Below are 24,493 nucleotides of genomic sequence, written 5' to 3'. Positions count from 1 at the left end.
GTGTATATGTTTGAACTGTAGTGAAATTGTTCGCATGAAATGGCTTCATATTATGTAATAGGTTTTAGATTTGCTCTCTGAAGAGTATACTATTTTCAATTAATTTGTTGTTCCATTTTAGAGATACAGTAGAAGTTTATGTGGTGAATTAATTGTGTTGAGTTGTAAATTAAATAAATTATAAAACCATTCAGTTCTGTGTTTCTTAGCTCATCATTTATTTAAAATGGTAGCTAGCCTATGCCTTAGTCATGTGATGCATAAACTTCTTGTAGCTGATTGACTGTTTATACACTGCTGGCCAAAATCTTAAGGCCAATGAATATAAAGAAAAAATATGCATTTTGTGTGGTTAGACTCAACCACTTATTTGAGTAGAGCTATGAAAGATGAAAATAAGAAAAGGGAAAATAAAAAAAAAACTCTTTTAGCATTTAATAGGGAAAATGTGAACACCATGAAATTAACCTAAATACTAGCTGGTCAAAAGTTTAAGACCATACTGAAACGAAGCATTAATCGGTAAACACGTAACGAAATTTAGTCATTTGTGTTCAAGCATTAGCATTGTCAACATCTCTCACTTACATCTCCAGTGTTACATTGGGTAAAAACATGGCAAAGGCTAAAAAGTTGACAGAATTTGAACGTGGCAGAATTGTCTAGCTGCAAAAACAAAGTCTCTCTTAACGTGCCATCGCTGGTGAGATTGGGCATAGTAAAATTGCTGTTGCAAGTTTTTTTAAAAGACCCTGAAGGATACGGAAGGAGAATTTCAAGTGATCAGCCCAAGAAAATTTTGCCGGCGTTGAGCAGGAGGATTCGACAGGTTGTCTGGCAAAACACCAGCTGATCGTCAAACCAGATTAAGGCCCTTACAGATGCAGAATGCAGCTCAAGAACAATAAGATGGCATATACGAGAGAAAGGCTTTAAAAACTGTAAACATCTTCAAAGGCCACTCCTCCTTCTACACCACGAATCAGCTCAGTTAAACTTTGCTGAGAAGCACCAAACATGGGACATAGAAAAGTGGAAAAAAGTTTTGTTCTCTGATGAGAAAAAATTTAACCTGGATGGTCCAGATGGCTTCCAACGTTACTGGCACGATAAGGATATTCCACCAGAGACATTTTCTACACGACACAGTGGAGGAGGCTCCATCATGATCTGGGGTGATTTCTCCTTCCATGGAACAATGGAGCTTCAGGTTATACAGTGGCATCAAACAGCAGCTGGCTACATTGGCATGTTGGAGAGAGCATCTTTATTGACTGAAGGCCCTCACTTGTGGAGAAATGATTGGATCTTTCAGGAGGACAATGCTGCAATCCACAATGCCCGCAGGACAAAGGACTTTTTCATGGCAAATATAGTGATTCTTTTGGATCATCCATCGTGTTTACACAACCTGAACCTCAGTGAAAATGTTTGGGGGTGGATGGCAAGGGAAGTCTATAGAAATGGACATCAATTCCAAACAGTGCATGATTTTTGTGAAGCCATCTTCACCACTTGGAATAAAATTCCAGCCAGGCTTCTGCAAACGCTTATATTGACCATGCAGTCAATGATGGTTGTGCAACTCAATACTTAGTTCTCTTGTTGGGCATTTCCTACTCTGTTTGGGACTTCTTATTGGTATGATCTTAAACTTTTGACCAACTAGTATTTAGGCTAATTTCATAGTGTTTACATTTTTCCTATTAAATGCTAAAAAAGTTTTTTATTTTTATTTTCTTTTTTCTTATTGTCATCTTTCGAAGCTCTACTCAAATAATTGGTTGAGTCTGACAATGCAAAATGCATATTTTTTCTTTATATTCATTGGCCTTGAGATTTTGGCCAGCAGTGTATTTCACTTGTACATTTTTGAAGCTGTCTTGTGGTTGTCCTTATGTTCTTTGAATTGCATCTGGAAGAATTGAGATCATATACATTTTTCAGTACTTTTGTTAATATTAAGTGATATTATGTGATCTTAATGTAGGATGGAATAAAAAAAATAGTAAATCCTATTCTATAATCAACAGAAAAATCTATTTAGAAAACTAACTCTCAATTAACTGAACTATAATACATTTAATTCTCCTATTTCTCTCTTCACCCATTATTATTGTAAGTGAATAGTGTAATTTCTTAATAATCAGTCATATAAATACATCATGTATGCAAATTCAGAATTTAAAATAAAACACTGCTCTCCAAAATGAAAAAAATTAAAAAATTACACACTTTAAAACCTATATAATACAATATCACATCCTTTTCTCCTACTTTCCTTGTTTTATGTTGGCTACTTGGTTTGTGTGTGTGGGATTAATTTTGTGTTCTCAGTCCTTGCTCACACACTCTTAGTGTGGAGTATTTTTTGGCAATTTCTTCTCTAGTCTGAGCTAGATTTAGCCTGTCTGTTTTATGTTTGAGCTACGGCATATCTGGCCACCAGGTTTTACACTCTGTTCTCTCTTAGTGTGAGAAGATCTTTCACTTATAGATGCTGTAGCTTCCCTTGAAACCCTCATTCCTTTGGACCTTGTAAACACAGATTTATAATTTTGGGGTTCTTTGTTCTCCTTTGTGAACCTCTCCTCAAGATGATTGGAGCCTACCTTTTCTACTTCTACATTCCCTTACCACTTATTAAACCAAGTCTCACCCTTCTCGGATTGAGGTTCATTTTTTGATGAGCATAGAACTTCCAACATGTGGAGAATGGACAAAACTTCACATCAACATGATCTACCTTCTTGCTCTTCATCTGGCACGTTGGGCTCGACTCCTGTGTTTTGTTTGGTTGTTCATTGTGTTTTGTTGCAGACTTTTTCCTTAAGAGTTTTTGCCTCTGACAGTACCTGTCCTCGAACCATTCTTTTCCCATGGTCTTCTTTCATTCTTCCCTTTTAGGATAGGTCTGTCAACTTATTTGTTTACATGTTCATCTTTGGATGTAGATGATCACAGACTTTTCCCCTGTTATTTGTATAAAACTTGTCAGATTTTTGTTCTTATTCATATCTTCTTTGATAGCCCATGGATGAGTTTGGATGGTGGACATATGGGCTCTTTCCCCACATTCATCTCTACACGTTTTAGGAGTTTTATCTTTAGATAATTTTTGTTTTTCACAGTTTGCCATTTTTTAATCACCTCCCCCCCATCTTTGAGAAGAATATGTGCTGTTTCTTTTTCAGAGTCCATCTTTCATTTTATAGTCTTACCAAGGATCCATCACACTGAACACACTCGCCAGCTGTGGATGAATTATAATGTCACAGTCAGTCCCACTATTCATTGGTAAAAGAGTAGCTCAAGAGTTGGAGGTTTGTGGTGATGACTAGTTTCCTTCCCTCTTGTTCTTCCCTGCTAAATTAGGGACTGGTAGTGCCTTATGTATCTTTGTGCAGAATTACAAAAACAATCAAACAAACATACCAAGTGGTTGGTGTTGCCTTCCAGGCTATACTTGTGTAAAATTTTCATGAAGTTAGGATAATGGAAAGTATTCATACCATTCACCCTTGCTCTACATGTGCCCACTGTGAGGTTGAGTGTTCTGCAAGACTGCTTGAGATGTCCTGTTTGTATATATATCTGTATTCACTCTACTGTCCACTCCAGACTGTATCTATTGCATGGACTGTCATGGGAGATGCTTTGCTCATTTCTTTAGCTTATGCTTGCTGTTTCCCATAAAAGATTTTTCTGGACTGAAGAAGGATCAGTGGAGAACTGGGCACTTTCACTGGGTCTCCTCTATGTGAATCCTCTTCTAGTTAATCAAGTGGAGAATGGGAGACCCTTGCTATTTGTCAGTGTACTAATGATGATGGGCCATGGAAAAATGTTAACTGGTTGGAAGTTGACAGCTGTAGCTAGAAAAATTAGCATCAGTGCAGTGAGAAGTGGGGAGGTTGTGACATTGTTAGTGTAGTGCAAATCACTCCTGATACAAATCAGATACGTCACTCATGTACTCTTCTTCTGTATCCTGAGCCTGTCCAGTAGAGTTGATATGTCAACACTATGTGACTATGTCCTCTCCTCCTGCATTCAGTCTGTCCAGTAGAGTTAGGGTTAGCACACAATATATCCTGATATTTTATACTACTGCTCTCTTTCTGCAGGTAGAATCTATTCCATAGTATCTGTTTGAGTCAAGTTGAGAAATTGATATACAATATATATATATATATATATATAATGTCTTCCTCTTCCAGCATATGCCTTTTCAGGAGAGTTGAGGGGACCACACATTATACTGGTTTTTACAACTTGACTAATGTGTTCTCATCCTGCAGCTGGAAGAAGGAAGTCTTGTAGAATCTGATAGCTGAGGTGTGTACAGGTATCAGTATTATGTAACATTGTGTTCTCTTCCCAGGACTGGTGTCAGACATGTAGAGTCTGATGTTAGGAGTTAAGATGTGCACACCAGGTATGGTCTGAATGCACCACAACCACAATGTTTAACGTGGTTGGGATGCATTCAAATCATATGTGGTGTGCCCATCTTAACTCTTAACATCATCAAATTTGCAAGTACTTGATATACACATGTTCTAATGCCACATTTTGCACACCTGCCACATACCTTTAATTTCTTTTTCTTCTCCCTTTTCATATACAAGCAAAAATTACACTCTGGATGAGATGTGGTCTCTCATGGATGTGCATCCATGAAACCCTGCTATTCGATGTCACATACCATGGGCATTCTCAGGATGCTTTCTGAAGGCTGTAAGTAAATTTTAGTATGGGATTCTAGGTACACAGTTTGTGGAGGTGAGTTATTATGTTAGAAGTTAATATTTTTCTCACCTGAAAATGTATTTTTTTAGAAGGTATTCACCTTTCTCACATTCCCATCTATCATCCCCACATCTGGTGCACATTTTCTTGTTTGTCTCATCAAAGAATGAAAATTCACGAGTGCAAGTGCATAGGCTTGAGTTAATGTACATGGAGGTGCATCTTGGTGGAGGGTTTTTGTTACATGATGATTTCATCATTCATGATGAAATTCACGTAAAATCACATAAAATTAGGTAAGAAAGAGCTTACACCAGAGTATTTTTAAAATGGAATAACAAATAATTCAAATTCTTAGTGGTTTATGTAAATATAAAGATTTATTCAATGTATATGGTGTTTTAATTTGTTTTTATTCAATGATGTACAGTGTTACGTGTAACTGTATACAATGTTCAGGTACCTTGTAATGGAGTTAATGGATGCCAACCTGTGCCAAGTAATTCAGATGGACTTAGATCATGAACGAATGTCCTATCTTTTGTACCAGATGCTTTGTGGCATTAAGCATTTACATTCTGCTGGTATTATACACAGGGTAAGTATCTTCATGCATAATTTACTCAAATATTTCTATTTTACACCTATTATTCAAGTCCACTAGATGTATATATCATTAATTTTTGGAGATGTGATAGGGATCAAGGTATATCTAGTACTTCAGTAAAGTAGTTGTATTCTGAAAAAATCTCTATAAATTGTAAGCATAAAAATATAATAGTTTTTCACAAAGTTACCTTACTTTTATGGAATGTAAGCCTCATAGGTGTAATATTTAACTTCGTAATTTGTCTCTAACAAATAAACATGTATACATAAGACTGTGTGTGCAAACATTTATGATGTATACTCATTCCAAAACATTCTTATCTCTTCATACTTACAGCTATTTCTCAACTGCCAGGATTTCTTCTTTTGTCCATCTGAGTCTGAGTGTTGATCTGAATTTTTCTTATTTGCTTCAGTTTTTTATACCACATTTAATTGCCATTGGTTATATTTGTCTCATGACACTCCCTACTTATGTCAGTGTGCCCTTTATCCTGATACTGCGTATAAGCACCTCATTCAGATAGTCCCTTGGTGTAGATTACTGTATGTGGTGAGGGTAAGGTTCTGTTTTTTCAGTTAACCTCCTCTGGGATCTAAATATCCATCCATGTGTTTCCTGTGAGATGCAACCCATGAACCACTTTGGCCTTGAATTCCTGTACACGAGCAGCCTTGGGGAGGCCCCCTTGGGTCAGTCAGCTGGTCCACTTGGGCTGGGGTCAACCAAGTACCAGTGTTGGAAGTACTCAACAGGTGTTGTGAACATTGTATCTGATGCTGGTGTTTGAATATAGTGCTCACGAAATCCTGGCATTGCTGCAGTACCATTGTTTGGCATTGTAGTGCATCCCCTCATAGGGCTCCATGGTGGGTGGGGTCAATGGGCACTGAAATATTCCTTTTTTTATGATAGATCTCCAAATAAAAACTTAAATAAAATAGTGAAAAAACAGTCTATAGGTAAACAACCACATCTTGAAGATTTTGAGCAGCAATCTTGAATTATTATTAAGCAAGGAATATGGCCTTGAAAATGCTGGACCCTGTTCATCATCAAGAACTTCAGCTCTGCACTGGGGTTTTCCACACTTTCCCAGTTTAGAGCTTGTACACAGAGTCTCATGAACCTTCTTTACACCTCTGCCATTTGCAACTCTCTCTACTACATGCTTCAAAACTTTGTTCCTTACCAAAGCACCCCATCTGGGGTTGTGTTTTCCTTCCTCGGTGGGCCATATTTTTTCAGAACAGATGATCTGCCATTGCTCCTTTTGGCCTTTGTATCCAGGCACAGTTGGATGAATTGTGCCTGTCCTTAGATAACATTGCTGTATCCACTGGTCAGCCCATCCCACCATGGCTTCTTACAGTCCCAAAATGTGACCTATCTTTAAGTCATCTGAAAAAAAAGCAGACATTCCCGATTGGAAATACTGTTTGTTATTTGCTGAACATCTTTTGAACCATCCTTCTATTCCTGTTTATACAGATGGTTTGAAATCAGGTAACTGTGTGGGCTCTGCCACGGTTTGTTGTGGTTTGGTGGTTGCATGAAGAATTCCCTATACAGCTTCTGTGTTTACTGCTGAACAGTATGCTATTTCTCTTGCCCCGGATCACGTAGTAGCTAAGCAGTACTCAAATTGCACTGTTCATAGTGACTTGCTTAGTTTTCTACTGGCCCTGGAATTGCTTCACATTGGTTCACACCCTGTTCTCACCAATATTCAAAACTGACTGGCCAATTTGTCTTTAACATCTACTTCTATCCAGTTTTTGTGGATACTGGGCCACTTTGGTTTTCATGAGAACAAGCTCCCTGACACTGCAGCTAAATCTGTCTGCTTTGGCACTATCACGAATGTGTCTGTTCCTTACATAAACTATGGTCCTGTATTCAAGGCTCATCTACGTGCCAGCTGGCAGTCGACTTGGAGTGAGCATTGTGAAAACAAGCTTTTCCAAATAAAACCCTCTCTTGGACTTTGGCTGTCTTGCTGCCATAAGGATAGGAAAGAGGAAGTTGTTCTAACTAGACTACACGTTGTTTTCTTTTATCTGGGACTGATGCACCAATGTGTTGTCTGTGTAACACTCAGGTCACAATAAGCTGCATTTTACTGACTTGCTGTCATTATGACTCTCAATGATGGCACCATTTTAAACATGTTCTGTCCCAAGGTTTGTTCATAATGTTAGACAGTGTTATTGGTGATGGGGACACTGTTCACCTTGGAAATGTTTTTAGTTCTTTAAAGGCCATTAATCTTTTTAATACCATGTAACTTTTTTAATTTAGATATTTTTTAATGTGATTCCCTTTAAAGAATCAAAGTAAATCTAGTTTGATTTGAAATTAGCAAATGGCTGTAATGTTAAATAACTGAGAACCTGGACTGGAAAAGCCAATTTCATGTGACTGACGGTGGTTTTTCAACTTACCTGTTAGTCTTCTTGGTGAGTTATGATAATTACAATTATGCTACAGAAAGTCCTTTGCAACTTGTATTTCTGTAGTTTTTCTCTTACTGCTGTAGACGAGATGTAAAAATTGGTTTTAATGCTATTTATGTGTATTTTTTAACTTTATTTTGTTTTACCTTAATTTCCTTTTATGAATTTTACTAATTTTATTTAAATGTTAACTTTTTACCTGATGTTTGGTGGAGGTAGCATAGTTACTTTGTGCTATAAAACACCAAACTAACAAACCAACCATCCAGATAATGTTATCAATTTTTATAAATTGAATCAATCCATTCTTTTATCATTGGAGATATTATGAGCATTCTTAGTGCCACCTAGTTGCTTTTTATGAAAAAAAATTAGTAAATTAAGTAATATATATATTATAAATTTTTAAGCCATAGACAAAACACATTAGAATTAAACAAAATACACTGCATATTTTAAAAAGATCCTAGGGTGCAAGCTACAACGTGGGATTATAAAATGTATTCTAGGTTTTGGTGGTGACACATGAAGTAGGAGCCACGTTGTTGAAGGAATACACAGTGTATCAATCTTAACCTCCAGTTTGCTAATATCAAATAAGATTACAAATTTAGGAGTTAGGAGAGTGAGAGGTGAGTGCTCATTCTACAGTGTTCAACATTTGTATCACCCTGCAAACAGTTGTGGGAAGGTGACTTCTCTCCCAATTTAATATAAGAAAAAGATAAACATAAACAGATGAAAAATAAATAAATACAATGAGAAATTAAAATAAAAATAAAATAAGGAAACTAAGGTAATGACATCTGGTGGTAAGTAAGATAAAACTTACCTCTTGAAGGTAGTATTCCTGCTCCCAGTATGATAGAGGCACTAATTAACACAACATCAGTAAAGTGATAGTTTACTGTGACTGTCATGCTTTTATGTGCTGCTCAAGGTGTACATCTGCATAAAGTAGTGCCAAGTTTACCTTATCAGGAAGACAGGAGATTGGTGTTGCATCACTGATCTTTTTTTTATGTATGTCAGTGTCTCAGTTCTCTAAGATTCGTAAGTTACTCATTCTTCAATCTATGTTGACTTCATTTACTGTGATTGGGATTGTCCAAGGTTTTTGTACTCGACTTCTATCTGAACGCTGCCTTAGTAGTGGAGTCTCACTGCTGTTAACATATTTTGTGTACAACGGTTAGGTATTGCAGTTCAGGATTTTTATCTTCATACTAGTAAAGGTTCACATGGATTCTGCTGAATCATACAGGTTTTTTTGCCCCCTCCTTTCCATAGCTTTATGCACACACCATTCCACAGATGACTAGTTATGCTGGCACCATCTTCTCAATTATCAGAATAGCACATATTGATTTTGCTTTCAGAAACAACCAAGGCAGGCTTCATTCTCACATTTATTCTTTATCCATTTCAAAATTTCATCAGTCTGGATATTTTATTTTTTATCTTGTCTCTCAGTCAGTTTCAGCTAACTCACATTTAGCTATTTGCTGTATAACAGGAAACTCAATTCTTACTCATTTCTTTTTCTCTCACTGCATGGATGATTCTTTCTCTTTTCAGGAATGTGAGCTCACTCAAATTTGTGGTGCCTTTGGGATGAGTGCACAAGAGGTCCTTTTTTGTGATCTTTACATGACCGAGGGATCATAAACTTTAGTTCACCAGATTTCACAATATTCATTAGCCAGGGTCACTCTTCTGTCTTGAAGAATTGATAAGTTAGGATGTTACTGAGATGTGGGATCTGATATCAATGTTCCGTCCAATGTTACATCTCTTCAGGAATAACTTGCATATGCCAACAGTTGGGAATTCCAGGGTCAATGCATAGATATAAGGCTTCTCTATGAATTGTTTTATTTCTTGTTTTTCCAAAAGCAATGCTTCATGATTCAGCCTATTATAAGGAAAATTTTCAGGTTTTACTCTGATAATTCCATGGTGGTGTCTTGTGTTTCTCATTGAAAAGGAACTTTGAACATGAGTTCTTATTTTCAGGTCTTGGACCTCCATTCTCAAAACCACTTCTATTATATCACTTTACTAGCTTGTCATGTTCTGACAATGTTACATTGAGGTAACAGCTTGATATTTTTCAACCCATACAGATTATTCCAACAGAACCGTTGCTGTTTCACAAGGTTTTGTTGGTTTGACCCACACTTTGCATTTCTGTTTGGTGGGTTGGCCCTTTATTGGAAACCTCAACTGCTGTTAATTTCAACTTTAGTAACTCACCTCTGGGCTTTGGCAGTGGATTCATTCTGTCAGGATGGGATGGAATTACTATTCCAAACCTTCCCTTTGATTCATATGTTATCCAAGATACCAACTATGTTTTGTTCCAACTTCTTGTCAGGCCTGTTGATATCACATGACTGATGGCTGCATCCTGGTTTCTGCTGTATTTCTAGGAGTGTCTAACTCTTCTACTTCTTTTTGGGCCATCTCTGTGGAGGCAACCATGATTTGACAGGGTTCACCTGGCTTTCAAGAAACTTGAGTATGTATTTGTATATTGAGAGGAGATTGAATACACTTCAATCAGAAGTGCCAATCGTAACTCGTTTTCTGACCTGGCTCTTTGACAAGTGTTTTTGCACTTTTCATTATTGTCCTGTGTATGCTAGCCTTATCAACTATCATTTGATATTAGCAACTAAATATTCTTTGTCCCTCATATTCTCTGGATTCTTCAGGTTACTTGGGGTTGTGTGTTCCAGACAAACAACCATTCCAGTGACTGATATATTAAGGTTGCATTACATGCCCTTTCTCTACATCTGTTTGTGTCCTCAATTTTCGTTGCTGCTAATTTTTGGACATAGCTGGTAGGAGTGGTTTGCACTGTTTGTTCACAGACTGCTTTATCATTCTACCAATGTCATATTACTGGTTCTTCTCACCCAAGACATTCAGGGAAGGGGATTAATTATTTCCACTAATTTATCTAATCAGTATTTTTCACTTCTAAGACCAAACAGTCTTGGAAGTTTTGTTGTCTGTAGTAATTCCTTTTGAGATGCTAGATGACTTCTTTATTCAAACTCTCTTTCAAGAAGATGAATCTTATATGAATCATGTCTCATCAGATTTTTGTATTTCTATCTCCTTAACAGCCCAGTTCAATTGCCCTTTATTTCACATTATTTGCACAATCTTGCAGTATCTTCATCTGAAGGTTTTTCACCTAGCCCTTATAATTGTCTAAACCACTTTGGCTAAATTATACAGATGGGGGAGTATTTTCATTGCTATCTTTCAGGGTCCCTTACTTCATATTCACAGCATCCTGCTCTGTGGCAAGTGTTACCCAAATAAATGTGTTTTTATCAAGCCAATGCTGCACTGACAACCAGGCTTTGTAGAAATGAGGTGTTCCATAAGACCACCTAGGAGCTGAACAAGTGGTATTACTGTACTATGCTGGACAGCCACTTGAACTATCATGAGTAAAGCATAAGGAAATTCTACTTGTCTCTGCCACTTATCAAATTGAACAAGTCAAGAGTTGGTTTGCTTTTAAAAATTTTGGGGTCACTGTTTACCTCTTGCAATGTTTTCAGAGCACTGTTCCTCAGGACTATCCAATGTATATTACTGCCAGATTCTCTTCGTGGAGCTAGGGAGTTTTTACCATACCCAATTTCCATTCATGGGGGTGGTGGACAAAAGTTTTCCTCCAGAGTATTAGAATGAATTACTTCACCTTTAGAGAAGAGGATCAAATTGAGGATTTTGCTACCTGGATCTCTGGATTGTTTTCCCAGATATTCGTAGGAGAGGCACTAGCTTTTGTGAGAGCCAACTAGTAATACTTGTTCAGATTTGATGCTTTGCTGTCCAGCTGGAGTGTGCATGGCTCTTCTGTTTGACCAATATAGATTCAGTATATGGGTCGTGGATAAGGACTCACTGTTTCCTTGTAATTTTGAATGCAGAGTGGTTCCTTCCTAGGTTCTTGGTTGAGCACAGTTGTTCCACATCCTACCCATAATTCTGGTGACAAGTGGAATGTACCTCACCCATATGGTTGTGACATGTGGATGAATGTTCATATTTCCCAACTTGATAATATGTGTTTTCTTTGGTTGAGCACATCATTCCAAGCTGGGATGTTGTCTTTTGGGCCACTGGAGGTGGAGAAGGTTTTTTCCCTCTTCAGTGTTGCTTTTTTAGTTGTTGTGATTCCAGTGACTAGGAATGCATCACTCTATGTCTACAGGTTGGCATCTATATATATATTTCTGTTTATATATAAAAAGTATATGATGATTTAGTCTTTAATTCCAACCTTGAGTAGTGGAACATTAGCTATCTGATTGAAGCTGGCTTATAGTGATGATCACTCATATACAGGAACTAAGCTCTACTTGAACAGTATATCTGTTCTGGACTTAGTGCAGTTCTCACACTAGGGTGCCAGTCTTCTGTTGACTTACCTGTTATCTGTGCAGATGCTTTCTGTATGAATAATTTCCTCACTGGTACCTCTACCTGGTCAGGGCAAGATTATAGCAGTAAGTGTGAGAGGAGGTATGTGTTGGAAGTTAACATTTTGTTTAATTAAAAATGTAATTCCAGTAATACCATTCGTACCTTCCTGCACTTCCTCTCCACAAAGAGCTAGTGTTAGAGACTGGGTTTAAGTCCGTCTCAAAAAGTGGTATCATTATGTGAATGATATATATGAAGCACCAGGTAGAGAGAACATTGATGTAGGTGGAGAGTGTCATGAGACGAACATCACCAAGGAAAAAGAAGGGTGTGGAAAAGATTGAAGTGAAAAAAAATAGACCAATCTTTAGATGGGCAGAAGAAGAAACCTGTGCAGTTGAGTAATAGCTTTAAGTGTGAGAGAAGGCAAGTATTATTGGAAATACATTTTCAGTTTAAGAGAATGATAACTTTGAGTTGCACAGCTTTGTTCTTTGATGATAACTCCCTTGGATACTTCAGGATAGTCTCTCTTGCAACTTAGTTTCATCTTGATATAAATGTCATCATGATTACTACCACACTGATGACATTTCAAACAGGTACTTACACTTAGACTGTAAGTAAGCTTTGATGAAGTTACTTTGTCAGCCATTTCTAATGACAAAAATTGTTGCAAACCACAGAAGTGCAACCATTTCAGTGTTTTTTTTTTGCAAGTTTTTATGTAGTAGGAGTTGAAGGATTCTTTATCCATAACTCCTCAACTGTTGTGACTATGAAGGTGTTGTCAGTCTCTTTCAATTCCAAATAAAATAAAGAACTGTTTAATGCCTTCAAAATCATAATTGAAATACTGAAAAATATGTGAGTATTCCAACCTCCAAATATTTTCTGTTTGGCTAACATTCTAGATGTTAATAGACTTTTCAACAGGATTTTATATTTTATTGCACTATGTACTGGATAGATCTTTGTTGTTGGTTTAAAATGCAAGTTACAAAAGTGTTTTGTGCATTAGATTGAAAACTAAAATTATTTAAAAGATTAGTTATGTTTGAAACTATGGTATAATATGTGTTTTGTTTGATTGTTACATACTTTGAGAGTTACTCTGTGCTAAGTATGTAGGTTTATGAAACTAAAAACTGTTTCAGTACCTGCAGTGGGCACAGCACAAGATAACTCAATGTTTAGCTTTGAGCGTAATACAAAACAAACTTTTATGTTAGTCACAATATAAAGAAATAAAAGTAAATCAGAATGTAAACAGTCATAGAGCTTTGGATGGCATTAAAAATTAGGCCAACTGTTTCATCAAATATTTAATTATTGCAAACTAAGGTTAAAATGAAATCACAAAATACAAGTTTGAAAATTAAAAACATGAAAGACATTAAATATTAAGGCATTTTTCTTCATATATTTGTTCACCAGTTTGTTTGGAAATCAACAATTTAATACTAATCTGGTAACTAGAGTAAAGAATGTCATAAATTTGTTAACCTTTTTACAACAGGTACCCCTTTAAACCCCTTTCTGTGTAAGTCACTGAGGTTCTATAGATTATGCAAGTGAAATGGTAAGATAAAAGATAGTATTTTTATGCTTAACTTAAAAATTACCTTACAGGTGAACTATTCAGAGTCTGAGTTCAAATATCATTAAATAATTAATTAAATAACAATTTTTTTTATTGGAAATAGTAGAAAGGATATAAATTAAATATTTTTTTAAACTTTTAGGAAAGTTCTTGCCAAATTTCATACTCTTGTTTTAATTTTGGAACATGATACGACAAGAATAACATTAACTACTTTAGTGTAAGTAGCTGAAAGCTACAGGGTTAATCAAAAGCATGCCTGATTTTGACACCTCCTGAGGTCATATTAAGTTAAACAATTTCTTAACCTCCATGTCATTGAGAGAAGTTCCAGGATCATTTGGATGTTTTGACCACTTTTCCTCCTAGATGACTGAAGAGGACACACAGATGTATATAAATTAATATCAAGATTTTGACAGTTTGTTTAATTTGCTATGGTTTTTTTACTGCCATGGTACCATTTAAATCATATGCCCATGCTAAGTACATTATTATGCCACTCTTCAGAAGTTGTCGAGATTATGATGACAAAACAGTTTTGAGATCACTACACTAGTGTTGTGCATGCACATATTGTAGGATTTATCTTTGTGCATGTAGTTTGGAGCTATGCTCCATGAAATAATTATTACCAGGTCAAATGCCTCTTTCCCCTGCTGACTTAGTGCTTATGGTAATTACCAACATTTCTAATAGTGCTAGTGTTTGCTGCTCCATTTTTTAAATTTCAGAGCATTGATGTTTTTTCTGCAATTGGAGTATAGTTATCTGTATCAAATATTTGAACATAATCATACGCAACCTTCAGGAGATTTGCCATTCCTGTTTTAGTCAGTATTTGCCAGTCAAAAATAGTTCTCTCTAATCAGTAAACACACAGCGAATATATAGTATCCTTAAAAAATAGAGTAAACTAATGAGTTTAAGTCATTAGAATAAAGAAATACCAAAGTCTTACAGAAATCAGTATACAAGCTTAACGTTTGAAACAGCTACCTGCAAAGGGATATATAGAAAAACCTTTGTTTCTTTTCAGGATTCAATATAACCAAGTAGATATTACATTTGAACCTAGTATTTTGTGAAACGTGTATAAGCAGTAATTTAACGTAATACTGTGTCTGTCTATGTTGTAACATGCTTACTTTTAACAGAATTTATGTATATTTAGTATCTAATATGAACAATTTTGAGTAAATTTTTTAATACTGGTAAATTTAATGTTAGCCTTTACAGAAGTGCATAGTTTTGATAGGTTTTTTTGTCTCATAGGATCTGAAACCTAGCAACATAGTAGTGAAATCTGACTGTACTCTGAAGATTTTAGACTTTGGTTTAGCTAGAACAGCAGGAACCACTTTTATGATGACACCTTACGTTGTGACTCGGTACTATAGAGCTCCAGAAGTCATTCTAGGAATGGGTTATAAAGATAATGGTTGGTATATCTTAGTATTGGTATATGATAATATATCTTGTAGGAAAGTGAACATCTTTATAAAATCATTTTTCCGACATTTTTAGACGTCAATATTGAATAACAATAATTATACATCTGTAGAGATAACATCCACTGAAATATATATATATATATATTAGTTTGTTATAATCTAAAACAAGCCAAAACAAAAATGAATTAAAAATAATAAACAAAAATTGCTGCACTAATTAAAAAGTTCCTGGGGTACAAGTTATAATGTGGAATATAAAATATACCCTAGGTTTTGGAGGTGACTGAGAAGTAGGACCCATGTTGCAGTGGGATACACTGTCTATCAGTCTTTACCTCCATTCATCAGTCTCACATAAAGAAGTAAAATAAAGGAGTAGCAATAGATATAGAAATAGAAGTTAGGAGGGCAAGTTGTGGGTGCTCAAGTTCACAACATCCCACCTCTACATCACTCTTTACTGCATGTAGACAGTTGTGGGAAGGTGACTGCTCTCCAAAGTAAAGAAAAAATTAATTGAAAAATAAGAATAAGATATATAAGGTACTAACTAGTCTTTGGTGGTAAGTAAGTTAAAAAACTTATCTCTTGAAGTTAGCATTCCAGCTCCCATTATGGTAAAAAGGCACTCAGTAAATGAATTATACTAATATGAAGAGTCCCATCCAGCTATTTAAATAAACTAGTACAGCACCCAACCACTGGCTCCTACTTGCTTCCTCCCATTGTCAATCCAGAGTCCACACTCCTTAGCTCATACAAGGTGCAGAATGGGTTTGTTTCTTTATGAAGGGGTGTTTTGTTGTGGGGATTCTTCTTCATAAGTACATTCAGGCCCAGCCTTTTTCTCTTCAGGTTTGGAGTGAACACTTCACGTCCTCCACCTTTTTTTACGGCTCAATATCTTTTATCTCTTTGAGGATGGATATTTTTAGTCAAGGACAACAAATATTGTTAGTTGGTAGCCTTATCATAGAAGAATTGGTAAATATTATTGTGTGCAGGAATACCATGCAGTTTTTACCCTCTTATTTTAATGTCTAAATTTTATTAAATGTTCGTGTATCTGAATTTGTACAGTTTTCACATAATTTGTGATCTAGATGAGTTTTAAGTTAATGCCATTCTTGCTGTCTTTATTTCTTTATTGTTCTATCAAGATACCTGCTCCATCTGAGAGGATTATTGCTGTTTCTATAATGCTGCATTTAGTGCAAGAAGGTCAGAAACAGTAATATCCTTCAGTAGTAGAGCAAATTATATCTAGAGGATATGGCCTTATGCTAAATGATAGTGATCAGTTATGTGGGTAGTGCTAGTAACTGTCAGTAAATCTATTGTTTCCTGTTAGGTAAGAAGTGTTAGATTTGAAGTGTTAAACAGGTTCTTAAATGAGTTCGATGGTGGAAAGACCTTTTGTGGGAAGACAATGTATTGATAAGTTCACAAGTTCAATAGAGGGTGACTATCCATTGTTTTAACACAAGAATACACAATACATTTGAAACAACTTAATGTGTCAGTTAGGTAAACTTGGGTTTAACTTAAAGCTAACAGGTACATCATAGTTTGTCAAACAAATAAACAATAAATTACTTAAAACTTTATCATATCATGGTATATTAAGCAGATGCATAATATTTTGACTTTAACCCCTATATGGTTATAAAAAAATAATTAGTTAAATACAGAGTGCCAAATGAATAAACTTGATATTGAAGTTAGCCTATAAGATATGTTGTAATATACTAAGCAGATAAGCAAATGATTAATACAAGACTCCACATGGAAATACATGCAGAATGATGGGGTGTGCCAGAGTTTTGAGTATTTGTAGTTATATTTTGTTGTTTGTGGTAAAGCTACTAAGACTATTTACCACAATTCCTATTTTTGAACCACTAACCAGAGGGCACCCATTATATACACTAGGTGATTGACTTTTACTCTTATAACACACCCACAGTGTAAAGGAGATAAATGTTTACAGCATCACATGGATATTTAACTTAAATAACTTTATACTGTTATAATAATACGGTGTTTTCATGCTTGTATACAACATGTTCTGGCTAGACCAATTAGAGTCTTTCTTAAACTACTTTATATTAAGCCCCACAGTGTGGATTCCTGTACGTTGTGAGGGGACCTCCCAGGGTAGGTTCTTTTTTTCAGTTTACCTCCTTGGGGATCTAAACATCCACCCACGTGTTTGCCATGCATAGTGACCTGTAAGGGGAGGAGAGGATCCTGGTGGTTGAGGGGTCCAAATCTAACAAACCACTTTGACTTTGAATTCCTGTACACGGGCAGCCTTGTGGTGGCCTGCCTTGGGTCAGTCAGCTGGTCCACTTAGGCTAGGGTTAATCAAGTATCAGTGTTAGAAGTTCTCAACAGGTGTTGTGGACATTGTATCTGATGCTGGTGTTTGGGTATAGTGCTCACGAAACTCTGGTGTTGCTGCAGTGTTTTTGTTTGACATTGTAGTGTGGCCCCTCGTAGGGTTCCATGGTGGGTTGGGTCAGTGGGCACTGACATTTCCCCTTTTTATTATGGATCCTCCAAATAAAATTTTAAATAAAATAGCGAAAAAACCGTCCATAGGTAAAGGACCATGTCTTGAAGTTTCTGGGCAGCAATCTTCAACATCTGTACCACCTGTTGTACCTCATTTTCTTATCCTACATTCTCTTTCAGAAAAACCTTTAGGGCAAATGTCCCCCTTTTTTATTCAGAAGGGACTGGAGGGACTTGCTGGCTCTCTGAAGTCAACAAAGAATCTTCGCTCTTGCGACATATTGGTGGAAACATCCACATCTCAACACAGTGAACTCCTCTTGCATTCAAAGGTGATTGGGGATATACCTATTGAGGTAACACCTCATGCTACTTTGAACTCATCACAAGGAGTTATTGCAGAGAAGGATTTGAAGAACATCCTTGAGTTAGAGATTCTTGCTGGTTTCTCCACCCAAAAAGGTTCTGCAGAGATGTACCTCTACTCTCTAAGGTGGAATTATGATGCTGACCAATGTCCTCATTCTGACAATTATATCACCATGTCCATCTTCCACCATTAAGCCAGGTTATCTTAATTGCAGGGTATAGCTATACATTCCAAACTCTCTCCGATGTTACCAGTGTCAGAGGTTTTGTCATTCAAAGACTTTATGTCATGGTTTCTTCACATCTATCTCTTTTTTTCTCTTACTATTCTTCCAATTGGTTTTAACCAGATGTGGCAGGAGAATATTTTTCTTGATGCTTGGTGCCAGGCTATTGTCCTGCCTTTCTCTAAACCTGGGAAGGATACTAAGATTCTTTCTGTCCAAGTGCTTTGACAAGCTGTCTCTGTAAGACCTTAGAGAGAGGATGGTTAATGCTCACTTTGTTTGGTTCTTTGAATCAAACTACCTCCTCTCGCTCACTGAATGTGGGTTCCAATAACAGCGCTTCACCATGGACCACCTGATTCAACTTGAAATGTCAATCAGAGAAGCCTTTCTCAACTGACAACATTTTGTATCAATTTTCTTTGACATTGAGAAGGCTTGTGATGCAACATGAAGGTATGGCATTTTGTGAGGCCTCCATATGTATGAGTTATGTGGCCATTTGTCCATTTTTATTGAACATTTTTTTAATCAACAGGCGATTCCAAGTTCTTGTGGGTTTGACACTTTCCCGTTCTTTTCTACAGGAGTCCTTCAGGGCTGTGTTTTGAGTGTTCCACTTTTCAGTATAAAGATTGCCATCACTGAACAGCTCCCTCTCATTGTTGCAAAGGGGATCTATGTTGATGACTTTCACATCTCATGTCAATCATCCAACATGAGGTATATTGAGCGACAGATTCAGACTGCCCTAAATCATTTACTGATGTGGACCACAGCAAACAGCTTTAACTTCTCTCTCTCTAAAACCATTTGCATGCAATTTTGGAATTACGATGCTGACTAATATCCTTGTTCTGACATTTACATCACCACGTCCACCTGACACCATCAAGGCAGGTTATCTTAATTGCAGGGTATGGCCGTACGTTGCAAACTCTCTTCGATGTTTCCAGTGTCGGAGGTTAGGTCACTTGAAATCATGTCATGGTTCCCTGATGTGTGCTTGTTGTGTTGGCAAGGAGTATGATGCCTATGAGTGTGAAATGGACTCTCATTGCATCAATTGCAATGGTTCTCATCCGTTCTACTTTCATTCTTGCCGTAAGTGGTTGGAAGAAAAAAGAGGTGCAGCATTTGAAAACGATTCATAACATTACTTATCCTGAGGCTTGAAAGTTGCTGTCCACCACTTCATCTCGGATGTATGCTGCTGCACTTCGTTCCACAACTGCAGTGGGAGTGCAGACAGATCTCTCTGTGCCTTCAAAAGAATCATTCTCAAAACAAATAAAAAGCCTTTTGACCTCCATGGTTAAAAAAGTTGATAAATCAACTTCAACACCCACCTCTGTCTCTTACGTACATTCCAACAAACCCCAAGATCCACATCTTTTGGTTCCAGGTACAGGCATTTCCTTGGATACATCTTCTTCTACTCCAAGATGCAAAACAATCATTTGTTCACGTACTCAGTCACTGAAATTCCCTTCCAACAGCAAAGACCTGCCTAATCGACCCAGGACAGAATCTATGGAGGTCGATAGATCTCCCTCGAATAAGGACAGTAAGGAAAAATGATGTGGTCATAAACAGAAAGTTTATCCATATATTCCCCTATATGTAATTAAAAATGGCCATCTTGATACAATGGAATTGTCAAGGTTTATGTTCTAATTGGGTGACATCAAAATACTAATTGCTTCCTACCATCCTCTATGTCTTTCCTTACTAGAAACATTTCTGAAATCTGCTAATACAGTCACCTCTCGGCAGTTTTCTTTGTACAGAAATGACAGGCTTTGTGATGGATGAGTGCATGGAGGGGGTGACACTGTTGGTTGAGCAGCATATACCCACCCTGTCTTTGCCACTCGACACACCCTTGGAGGCCGTAGCCATCCATGTTTCCTTGGGTAATATCATCACTGTTTGTTTTCTCTATCTATTACCTGGAGAGACATATGATCAATCAGACCTTGATGCTCTCATTGAACAGTTGCTGTCTCCCTTTCTAATCCTGGGGGACTTTAAAGGAAATTATCCCCTCTGGAGATGTGCTGACATTGATAGGAGGGGTTGCTCCATAGAGCATATGCTCTCTGATCACAACCTTTCTCTTTTCAATATTGGCTCTGCTGCTTATTTCCATGCACCTAGTCAGTCCTTTACTGCTGTTGATCTCTCCATTTGCTCCCTTTCATTATTCTCCCATTTTTCTTGGAGGGTTGACAATAATCCACAAGGCAGTGATCATTTTCCTACAATTTAGAGCAAGACTAGCTGTGGTCGATGCCACCTGTCCTATGTGCTCTTGTCTGTAAGCAATCAATAGACGACTGTGTGTCATCAATAAGTGACTGTATTATTCAAGTAGCTGCTCAATGTATACCTAAAATCTCAACATGTTTTCCACTATATCCTCGTCCTTGGTGGAATCCTGCCTGCCACTTGGCACAGAAGGCTCAAGAACAGGCCTGGGATTCTTTCCATAGATATCCCACACTCTCGCATTGTGTTGTTTTTTAGCAGGCCTGTGCACATGCTTGTCAGGTAAGATGTAAAAGCTGGAAGGAATCTTGGATTAAGTTCACAACCTACATATCTTCTACTACCAGTTCTAAAGTCATGTGGGACAAGATTCAAAAGGTCAGTGGGCAATATAATTCTGTCCCCCTTTCAATCTTATTCTCTGATGACCAGGAGGTAGCTGATACTCTAGGTGAAAGCTTTTGCCGGGTATCTAGCACTTCTGCTTCTTCCTCCACCACCTTCTTAGCTATGAAGACTCAGGCAGAGGGATCATCTCTTTCCTTTTGAGCTGAGTCCCTCTATGACTATAATCGTCCCTTTTCACTGGCAGTACATCAGTTGGATGTGATGATGTATGCTATGACATGCTGCACCATCTATCTCTTACTTCTCTTGCTATTCTTCTGATTGTTTTTAATCGGATCAGGCAGGAGAATGTTTTTCCTGATGCCTGGTACCAGGCTATTGTCCTACCTTTCTCCAAGCCTGGGAAGAATCCCAAGATTCCTTCAAACTTATCTTTGGCCATAGGCTGACCTTTATACCATACATCAAGTACCTATGGGTCAAATGTACAAGAGCTTTGAACATCCTCTGTGTCCTCTCTACAACTGCTTGGGGATCGGATCGATGTTCTGTGCTAAAGTTATATCATGCTCTTATTTGATCAAAATTCTACTATAGATCATTGATTTATGGCTTTGGCAGACCTTCGGCTTTAACGATGCTGGATCCCATTCATCATCAAGGACTTCTGTTCTTCACTTGGGCTTTCCGCACTTTCCCAGTTCAGAGCTTATATATAGAGTCTCATGAACCTTCTTTGCATCTCTCCCATTTGCAATTGTCTTTACTATATTCTTCGAAACTTCATTCCTTACCAAAGCATCCCACCTATGGTTGTGTTTTCCTTCCTTGGTGGGCCATACTTTTTCAGAACAGATAATTTGCCATTGCTCCTTTTGGCCTTCTTATCCAGGTGCAGCTGGATGAATTGGGTCTGTCCTTAGATTACATTGCTGTATCCACTGGTCAACCCATCCCACCATGGCTTATTACAGTCCCCAAATGTGACCTTTCTTTCTGCCATCTGAGAAAAGCAGATACTCCCTATTGGAAGTATTGTCTTTTATTTGCCGAACGTCTTTCGAACCATATTTCCATTCCTATTTATTCGAAGCGATACTCAAACTGCACTATTTATACTGACTCACTTAGTTCTTTTCTGGCCCTGGAATTGCTTCACATTGGTTCACACCCTGTTCTCATCAATATTCAAAACCAATTGGCCCATTTCTCTTTGACATCTACTTCTATCCAGTTTTTGTGGATACCGGGCCACGTTGGTATTTGTGGGAATGAGCTCACAGACACTGCAGCTAAATCTGTCTGACCTGGCGGCACTATCATTGCTGTGCCTGTTCCATACATGGACTAAGGTCCTGCATTTAAGGCTCGGCACTGTGCGAACTAGCAGTCGACTTGGAGTGAGCAATGCAAAAAACAAGCTTTTCCAAATAAAACCCTTTAATGGACTTTGGCCATCTTACTCCCATAAGATTGGAAAGAGAAACTAGACTATGCATTGGTCACAGTTTTTTGACTCATCGTTTTCTTTAATCTGGGACTGATGCAACAGTGTGTAGTCTGTGTAACACTCAAATCACAATAAGCCACATTTTACTGTCTTGCCGTCGTTACAACTCTCAATGATGGCACCATTTTAAACATATTCTGTCTCTAGGTTTGTCCAAAACATTAGACAGTGTTTCTGGTGATTTGGTGATGGTGACACTATCCACTTTGGAAATGTTTTTGGTTTTTTAAAGGCCATTAATCTTTTTAATGCCATTTAAGTTTTTTAATTTATACATTAGACCTGTTTAATGTGATTCCCTTTTAAGAATCAAAGTCCATCTAGGTTGATTAGAAAATGACCGTAATGTTAAATAACTCGAAACCAGGACTGTAAAGGCTAACTTCAGGTAACTAACGCTGCTGTTTGAACTACCCATTAGTCATCTTGGAGAGTTATTATTAAAATTTTGCTACATGTCTTTTAAAACTTTTATTACTTTACTTTTCAAGAATGGCCATAATGTCAAATAACTTGGAACCAGGACTGGATAGGCCAACTTCAGGTGACTGATGGTGGTTTTTGTACTTACCTGTTAGTCTTCCTGGCAAATTATGATAATTACAGTTATGCTACAGAAAGTCCTATACGACTTCTATTACTGTAGTTTTTCTCTTAACGTTGTAGACTAGATGTCAACATTGGTTTTATGCTATTTATGTTTGTTTTTTGAACTTTGTTTTGTTTTACCTTAATTTCTTTTTATGAATTTTACTAAATTTACTTTAATTTTACCTTTTTAACGGATGTTTGGCACAGATAGCCTTGCTGCTTTGTGCTATAAAACACTAAATCAACCAACCAACCAACTTCATATTAATCTGAGGTATGTAGCACATGTATCAGTGTTTTTATAAAAACACATTTTACAGCACTTCAACATGAGTGTTATATGACATCATGTGACAGTTTGGTTATGGCAGAATATATTTAATGTGATATTAGATACAGTGGAGCGCCGTTAAGCCGCGGTATTTGGGGGGTCAACCTGCTTAACCACAGCTTAAACCTTTGTGACTGAAAAGCCGAGGTTGCCAACAGCTCTGCCGAGGAGCCTCATCTGGGCCATTGCATGATCATTATATCGGATTATCGAATTAAAAATAATACTTTAATTATTGATCACTTTTTTCACGGATTTACCGTGGATTAACTTTAATGTATAGAGAGGTGTGATTCGGTAACAATGGTAGCGTCGATAAAGCTGACACAGAGAGCGGATAAGGTAGATTAACGGTTGATATCTACTGTAATATATTTTATTTATTTCCCAAATTAAAGCCAAATTAAATTAAACTCGTTTTACACGTTCTTAAATTAGCGGTGAGCCACGATAATTTTCGCTCACAAGACTTGCTACAGCAGCTTAAGCGATTTCGCGGTTCACTGGTCCGCGGCTTAATGGCACTCCACTGTACATTCATGTTTTTTGTTGTCATTGATGAGTTTGCATGACTAAGTTTCTGTTGTAAGGTCTCTTTTAATTGTCATTATATTAACATAAAACTGTCTATTGGAAAAGAAGTTTGTAAGAAAAGGTTCATTTGAAAATGTTTAATAATTTTTTTGTTTATCATAAACTGGTCTTTAAAGTGATTGTAAAATTTTCCACAGATTTTTTAACTGCAGTCATTGCTAATTTTTAGAAGCACTTTCAAACTTTTGTTACATTCAGTTTGTATGATAATGTTTTCAAGAAGAATTGAAACTTAGGATTATATTTGTAATTGAGCAAATGTTTTCTTCTGTTCTAGTTGACATCTGGTCAGTTGGCTGTATCATGGGAGAAATGATCCGTGGAAATGTACTTTTTCCAGGAACTGATCGTATCTTTTGAAGTATTACGTGCTACCATTAAAAAAGAATATAAATATTACTGTAG

General features: G+C 37.0%; 1 pseudogene across 1 annotated transcript in view; it reads left to right on the top strand.

Moving 5' to 3' along the window:
- LOC143256142 (stress-activated protein kinase JNK-like) overlaps positions 1-24,493 on the top strand; it is a 94,804-nt pseudogene that overhangs the window by 42,367 nt on the left and 27,944 nt on the right. Inside the window, exons 5-7 of the transcript XR_013031184.1 lie at positions 5,212-5,350; positions 15,152-15,317; positions 24,366-24,437. The product of XR_013031184.1 is annotated as a stress-activated protein kinase JNK-like (transcript). The remainder of the gene's footprint in view (positions 1-5,211; positions 5,351-15,151; positions 15,318-24,365; positions 24,438-24,493) is intronic.

This window comes from Tachypleus tridentatus, chromosome 7, assembly GCF_004210375.1.
Source record: "Tachypleus tridentatus isolate NWPU-2018 chromosome 7, ASM421037v1, whole genome shotgun sequence".
In the NCBI taxonomy this organism is placed as follows: Eukaryota; Metazoa; Arthropoda; class Merostomata; order Xiphosura; family Limulidae; genus Tachypleus; species Tachypleus tridentatus.
The sequence above is the reverse complement of the archived record's forward strand: the minus strand, read 5'-3'. Positions and strand labels throughout refer to the sequence as shown.